At 50.9% G+C, this 8,084-nt stretch overlaps 1 pseudogene; it reads right to left on the reverse strand.

The window, feature by feature from the left end:
- The window catches only part of LOC102488538 (required for meiotic nuclear division protein 1 homolog), a 65,364-nt pseudogene that overhangs the window by 16,078 nt on the left and 41,202 nt on the right, over positions 1-8,084 (reverse strand).

An 8,084-nucleotide genomic window follows, 5' to 3' on the forward strand; every position in this document is an offset into this window, starting at 1 on the left:
GGGCAGAGACGAGCCAGCAGTGGGGGCGAGCCAAGGGCTCCTCGCAGGCCCCTGCTGCTCACTGTCTTGAAGAGCCCAGCACTGAAGGTGAGCAGCCCTTCCATATCATCAGTCACAGAAGGCTCGCTCCCTCTTTCTGCCATGCTCTCTCTCACCAGACTGAGCTGTTCGGGACAGTGCTCTAAGTGGCCACTCTGACCGTGGATACATGCAAAATGTCCCCCAGGAGTTGACATTTTTGTCAACTAAGCCCTAGCTGAGCTGGAAGTGCACTGGAAGCGCCAGCACACAGAATCAGTCACCGCACACATCACAGGTTTCTGTTTTCTCTCGTCACCGGATTCTCAAGAGATAAATAACGACACATCCCATGTTGGCCTATTCTGTTCACGTATTTTCATTCTCTCTTGGGGGTGAGAAACATGGGCACATGCAAACAACTAGGCAGTTATAATTCTATGGGAAATGATTTCATCTTAACAAGTAGGTGTTTAATGCTCCTACTAAATTCAGAAAGTGGCTTCTTTGTGACATCTGCACCTTCAGAACTAGGGGTAGTCTTTAAATGATATCCTTGAACTAATCAACCATAAAAACCATTTATGGAGCATTTTCATGGGACACTAGCTCCATTTTTTAAGTTTATTTGCTTTGTTCATGATAGAGAGTGTGTGTATGTGCACAAGAGAAAAACAGAGAGTGAGAGAGACCCTTGACGAGATCTTGTCACACCGTGCTGCTCCTTCCCTTGCCATCCAGCTCTTCAAGGTCTCACGTGCACACATGCCTGGTCTGCTTTCAGGCCAACGCAGGGATCCAAACCCGTGGTGCCCACGTGGCTTCCAAAACTGCAGTGCAGTTTGCTACCAATTGTATGACCAGGCTGGGCCCAGTAGCTAAAATCTTAAACTTAGGATTGTGAAGTTTATATGCAGAACTATGTAACAAGAAAGAGGGGAGAAGGTGAGGAGGTAAGAGAGGAAGGAAAGGTAGGAAGGACTAAAAGGAAAGATTTTAATGTATTATCTGGGGTAAAGTAAAATTTAATAGGAATAAAAATTCTATTAACTTGGGACATGAAGTTACAGACGACAGAATCTGGCACGTCTGGGTACTATGTTTTCACCATCTAGAATGATAGAGACTGAAGGGTGGAGACATGTGCACAGAGAGCTGCAGTCAAGTCCATCCCATGGCCTTTACATGCTTGATGACTGTGGAGACCAGCGTTCCTCAAACTTCTATGAAGAGCCATGCTAGTCAACAGGTGGGGCTCACAGGCTTTCCGCCTGCTGTAGCCACTCCCCTTCCATTGCCTGTGGAAGCACCGATGACCCATGGACAAACAACTGTGGCTGTGTCCCTCGGACAACCTCAGGCTTGCAGACTGCCCAGTGCGGGCATCAACGACACGAGTCGCTGGCTACAGCATTGCAGATCTGACCGGGCAGAGGGCTCCAGTACTCACAGGGGCTCCACTCCGAGAGACGGGTCTGGGTGCATGGCCCATTTTGCCTGGAGGTTTCCTGGAAGACCTAATGGGAGGGGCCACAAAAGTTTAAACACCTGGATGGGTCTTCGGGTCTCTGAATGCGGCAGAGGGGTGACACAGGCCTTCTGGGCCCAAGATGCAATAAGGTGACAGCAGCCTGTTCTCAGGCACAAGCCAGCCCACCCCAGCATCTTGCCAACTGGGTCACCAGCATGACTGACTCCCCACAGTCAGGAGGGCAGCATCAAGTTACAGAAACATCTTAGTCTCTACGGAATAGAGAGCTACAGAGACTCCTTCAGAGGAAAATAGGGCCCGCCCTCCAGTGCAGTAATTAAGCACAGTACACAGAGAGCCGTGTTCAAAATCCTGGCAGGTGAGGAAATGGAGGGAAAGATTGTGCTGTGACCATGCCCCTTTAAGGGGTGCTTCCTCTTCCATTCTCTCTCACGTGTGCATGTGCATGTGCCCTCTGGCAATTAAAAAAAAAATGAAAATAGCCAAAACAAATGGAGACAAAAAACTGGTACTGGAGAGTAGGAAAAAAGTGACTTACAGTTGGCCAAGGAAATTGTTTAACTTATGAAATCTTGCTTATTTATGAAAACACGAGCAAGTAGGAGGTAGAAGGAAGTAGAAACAGAAAACGGAGATGTGTCAGATGACCTATACCCCAAAGAAGGTGTATCTCTGTGAGTACCCACACGTAAAGCTATGGGGGAACGGGAAGGAGGAAAGGTCAAACGAGAGCTTTATAAAGCAGCTCTGCAGGCCAGCAGGTGGCATGGCGGTCAAGGCACAGGATTCCCACATGGCCAATCACAGTTTGAGTCTCGGATGCATGTGCATGTGCCCTCTGGCAATTAAAAAAAAAAATGAAAATAGCCAAAACAAATGGAGACAAAAAACTGGTACTGGAGAGTAGGAAAAAAGTGACTTACAGTTGGCCAAGGAAATTGTTTAACTTATGAAATCTTGCTTATTTATGAAAACACGAGCAAGTAGGAGGTAGAAGGAAGTAGAAACAGAAAACGGAGATGTGTCAGATGACCTATACCCCAAAGAAGGTGTATCTCTGTGAGTACCCACACGTAAAGCTATGGGGGAACGGGAAGGAGGAAAGGTCAAACGAGAGCTTTATAAAGCAGCTCTGCAGGCCAGCAGGTGGCATGGCGGTCAAGGCACAGGATTCCCACATGGCCAATCACAGTTTGAGTCTCGGACCTGGCAGCTTGGACATCACGCCAGGTGATGTGCATGCATGCTCAAAATCCCAAGAGGAGAGAAGCCTGCAACGTGGCTATTCCCCTTGGGGGATGACTTCTCACTTTCTGTCTTTGTCTCTCTCCAGTGAGTGCACACGCCCTTTGGCAAAAAATACTTAAAAAATAAAGAAGTAGTAGTGCAAACTTGGAAAGCTAGACCACTTCTGGGATAAAGCAAAACGTTTTACTGAATAATAAAGAACTACGGAGCTAAACATCCCCAGGGAAGCACCAGAGCTGGCCAGTCTTTCCACTGGGGTCCCTTCGGTACCTGTCCTAATTGGACACCTCAACTGTGTGTAGCCCCTCTCCCTGCCAGCCACCCGCAAGAGGAGGGTCCAGTCTCCTGACAGGCCACTAGGACTCAAGACCTTCCTCCCTTCCTCATGTCTGTGTTCCGCTGCCTCCTAAACAGAGGCCAGCACGGGGTCTTTCCTAAGAGGCTCATGACCTGGCTTGGACGCTGTAATACTTCACAGCAGGGTTAGGTACGCTGAAGTTCAAAAGGAAGCGTGCTTATCTTTGAAATCGTTGTTTGGCAGAAGTCAGTGGCCACTGAGTCAAGCTCCTATAGGGCGTACCTTCTCTCCCCCTTTTTTCCTCTGTCCCTCTAATCATGGAAGAAATACATAACCCTTGAAATATAGAGTTCCCAGAGGGTACAGAGCCGCAGACAGGAGGCTGAGCACACGCACATGAGCAGGACCCAGGAGCCCTGTGCGGGTACCAGGTGGGGGGCGGCACCGCGGCTCTCCATGGGCTTTTTACTTTTACTGAAATGCCTCTAACTTAGTTTTATTGTGTGCTCAGCTCAGAGCAGCAGCTACCAGACCAGGTCCCACAAAAATCTGTTGACTTCTAGTCTCACCCTAATATTAGCTTTTGTGGCTATTTAATGCAGTCTTGCAAAAAACTGCCTCAGTTTCTTCACTACTAAAAAGTAAGTTTAATAATAGTCCCGACCTCACAATTCCATCATGGGGAAAATGAATAATGGATGAGAGGCACTTAGATATTTTCTAGAACGGCACTCCTTGAATGCTGGATATTATTATTTTTTTAAATTATACATTTTCCAAAGTGTGCGCGTGTGATTCCAAACGCAATAGGAACTGCACCTCTCCGGAAGGAGGGCAGAGGTTTGATAGCTGGCCTCCTGGAGCAAAGAGGGGCCACGAGCCTCTGGTGTGCCAAACGCCTGGACCCTGGGCAACTGAGTTAGCTGGTTCTGCACTGGCTTCTTGAAACCCAGGGGCCCAGCGCGGCGGCCTTGGCGAACCCGCGAGCAGAGCCCTGCACATCTGCCGCCAGGCGTGTCCCGCGCCGGGCCCAGCGGTGAGCAGACTTCGGAGACCAAGGGGCCCCTCACCACCGCCACAACCCCAGCCCCTGATTCTGCTGCAGCGCCGAAGACTGAGTACCGGAACTTCCGCGGACTCGGGCGGTGTGGCATTCCCGGCTTGCTGATCGCGCCCATTTGCGCCGCGTGGCCACCCTGGGCCAGCACAGAACGAGCGGCAGCTGTGGCGGGCAGGCCGCAGCTGCGGGGCATCCGGAGCACTTTGGCCAAGGCCAGCTGGGCTGCCAGGAGCTGTGGACTGAGGGCGCAGGCCAGGCCGCCTCCCAGCCCCTGGCTGTCTTGGGAGCCAGCTTGCTCCGCTGTGCCCTGTGGGCGAAAGCCGCCCGACTTGCGGCACTCCTGGCGTCTCAGGGTTGCCGGGGTTATATGCGTTGAGTGCTCAGGAACAACAGCGCGGAGGCCCCCAGCACATGAAAGGAGTGGCCACCGGGGACCAGCAGCCGGCGGAGTGGTTATGTCATTGGACTTGTACATAGTCAGCCATGGTTCAAGTCCTGGACCTGGTGGCTTAAAACTCACGCTGGGCGTGTTTATGTGCCCAAGATCCTGAGAGGAGAATGGAGGAGAAGGGATTGTGGCGTGGCCATCCCTTCTGGGGGGTGATTTCTCGCTTTCTGTCTCTGTCTCTCTAGCAAGCACACACCCCCTATAGCAAAAATCTCTCTGTCAAAAAAAAGGCTGGGTACTGGGCTCAGACAGGTAGGCCAGGGCATCTGAGAGCCCCAGGTCCCCTCACAGGGCTAGTCACGGCTGGCAGCGGCCCACTGAGGGCAGCCTGGACAATCTTCTCTCCGCTGGGATGAAGTGCCCACACGTCGCCTAAAGGGGGCCCCATTATTTCCCTATGCCCCCTTGGTCAGACCACCAGCCACCCTCTGCAATTACACAATGTATTTTCTGAAACGCTAACTTTCCCTCTCATCACAAGAAGGTAAGCTCATGATGGCAGGGGCCTGTCTTGCTGTCCCAAGGCCACGTGCAGGGTCCAGACTCAGTGAACACTGAGGGGAGAAAAGAGGGAGGGACAGAGAAAGAGTTGTAAAGGAACAGGGAAAGAAAGAAGGGGAGAAGAGGGGGAGGAGGAAAGGGCAGAGAGGAGTGGGGGAGGGGAAGGAAGAGGAAAAGGGGGAGGGGGAAGGATGGAGGGAGCAAGAAAGGGGCAGGGAGGAGAAGAGAGGGAGAGGAGAGGGAGGGAGGCGACAGCAGAGACACCCTGTCACCCTTCACAGCGCACAGGCCAAAGCCGGCACACATCTGAGCGGCTGAGCGGCTGAGCTGCCCCAGGGTGGTGCCGCAGCCCGACATTTGCTGGCCGGTGTCCAGGCAGGGTCCTGGCGCCATTTTTTTAATGACCGAATTTCTGTCTAATAAAAATGAAATTGGCACCAAACCAACTCTTTAAACATTGCAAAGACTGTCGTGTTTTGTTTAAAGTTTTCCTACTCTATTTTCTTAATGAAATATGAATTTTAGCCGCTGGCTTTGTTGTACTGCTTATGACTTCTCTATATATGCTATTTTTAAAATCACTGCATTGCTGTTACTGTCTTTGGAGGGGTCATGCAGGTTGAGATAACTTCTTGAAGCTGGCCATGAAGATTTATAAGATGCCCCACCAGAAAGGAACTAGGACTTTACCTGGAATTCCCTGATGCTCACAAACCTCAGCTGGAACTCTATGAAGGTGCATATTCACACCATTTACAGTAAGTCCTGGATTCCAGACCCTGGACACCCACTGTGCCCTCCCAGCACATCAGAATTCCAAATACCTTCTGTCTGAACGTGCTGCTTCAATCCTCCCCTTAAGCAGACCCAGCTTTGAGGTACCAGTAACACACGAGATTTCTCTCTTTTTTTTTTTTTTTTTGAGAGGTTTTTGCTATAGGGCACGTGCGCTCGCCAGACAGAGAGAGAGAGAGACAGAGAGACAGAAAGTGAGAAATCACCCCCCCCCAGGGGGGGATGGCCACGCCGCAATCCCTTCTCATCCATTCTCCTCTCGGGATCTTGGGCATGCACGCACACGCGCCTGGCGTGAGTTTTAAGTCACCGGGTCCGGGACGTGAACCGCGGTCGACTACGTGGGAGTCCAGTGACATAGCCATTACACTAACTGCTGGTCCCAACGAGATTTCTCTTAAAGGGCTTAAAGAGTGTTAATTAAGTGAAGCATTCCCCTCCTATGGTCTGACAAAATGAGCGAGTAAAACAGAGAAGAGCCTCAGAATCAGAGCGAGGAATCTAAACATCAAGGCCTGCCCCAGCAGAGAAGTCCTCTGTCTGCAGAGTCCCGGCCCTCGCCCTCGGCCCTCGCCATGAAGAATGTGCACATCCTGTCTGCCTTGCTACCTACCCCAGCACAAAGACCCTTCTCTTTGTCTAAGATCCCAGCACCAGAGGACTGTGGGACTCCAGGATGTTGGACCGAGGACGAGGGAGCCCCAACTCACTCATGTCTGAGGTAGGGAACAGGGCAGTGTGGCTGGAACCAGTGCCCATGGCAGGGCCAGGGAGGGAAGATGGTTTCACAACGCCCACTGTCCCATGCTCTGGATTGTCCCCTGGTCTCCCAGGACAGGACACCACTCACAGCACCCCCCAAGAATGTTCCCCTGTCTAGGTGGTGTCCTTCCAGGCTTCCCCATGCCCCTGGGCCAGTCCTGTGCTGTCCAGCTTCTACCACTTCTTGTCCACCCAGTCATCTCTCAGGACTTCTGTCAGGAACTCCTCTTCCCTCTGCCTCTAGCTCAGTTTAGTTTCTATGATAACTAAGAAAGCTCTCTCTGAGCCAAGGAAGAAGGCTTATTAGGAACTGAGGCAGACTTGATGTACTGTCTACTCATTCTTCAAAATTCTTCCCAAATAATGGGACCAGCAGTTGCTATAATGGCTATGTTCTGGACTCCCACATAGTCAACCACAGTTTGACCCGGTGACCCAGTGGCTTAAACTCACGCCAGGTATGTGTGCGTGCCTGCCCAAGATTCCGAGAGGAGAGTGGAGGAGAAGGGATTGTGGTGTGGCCATCCCCCCTCGGGGGGAGGGGGTGATTTCTTGCTTTCTGGCTCTGTCTCTCTCTGTCTTTCTGGTGAGTACACACACCTTATAGCAAAAAACCTCTCAAAACAGAAAAAAAAGTTCATCTGAAATAAATTTGAGATTTTCTGTGGTTTTCGCTGGCCAGTGCTTCTAGCACAACACACGCCAGAGTTAGATTCTGTAGGGGGACCAGAAGGCCCGCAGCCTGGAAGGTCTGGGCCTCCGACTACAGCTGTCCATTGCTCCACTCGTAGCTGGCCTTGTTTTCATCATCCTCAAAGGGCTGGGGAAAGTTCTTGGCCACAAGACTTTTGGTTGCTGTTGTTTATTTGTTTCTTCCATGAGAGAAAGACAGAGACAGGGAGAATGACAGGCATGCTCCACAGGCCCTTCACCAGCCTCACCAGCATCATGGGCACGCGCACTGGACACGCACAGGGAGACTCGGGACATAAATGGGTCCTGCCCATGTGGGCTCTGTATTGCAGAGGGTTGTGTTACTGCCACACCCCTGCAAATGGCCACACGGTCACAAGACACTTTAGGTTCCTTCATACCATATTCCTTTAGTTTTCTAAGAAGATTCAAAGCTATATTTCTAAAAAATGCAATTTCCTAAAAAATCCTGGACATTCTTCTAAAACTTTCAGGTAATCACTACCAGGTTACAGTCCCTAGCCATCTTCAAATACTCACACACAATTGCAACTCAGATGTGCACAGCTACGTTTAGATTTCTGGGCATTCTGAATTTTCTGGTTGTAGCCTCAGCTGTTCTGCTGGAATCCCAGCATACACCCATATCTCAAGGGCAATCCAAGAGTTTGCTGGGAGTTGTATGTGGATTCCAACAAGCCAGTCAATTTGACTAATGAGTGCGGACTTGGCCTAGGTTTTCAGCCTTTCTCGTCGTGTTGCAATCGCG

The sequence above is a fragment of the Tupaia chinensis genome, unplaced genomic scaffold, assembly GCF_000334495.1.
Source record: "Tupaia chinensis unplaced genomic scaffold, TupChi_1.0 Scaffold144752_1, whole genome shotgun sequence".
Taxonomy (NCBI): domain Eukaryota; kingdom Metazoa; phylum Chordata; class Mammalia; order Scandentia; family Tupaiidae; genus Tupaia; species Tupaia belangeri.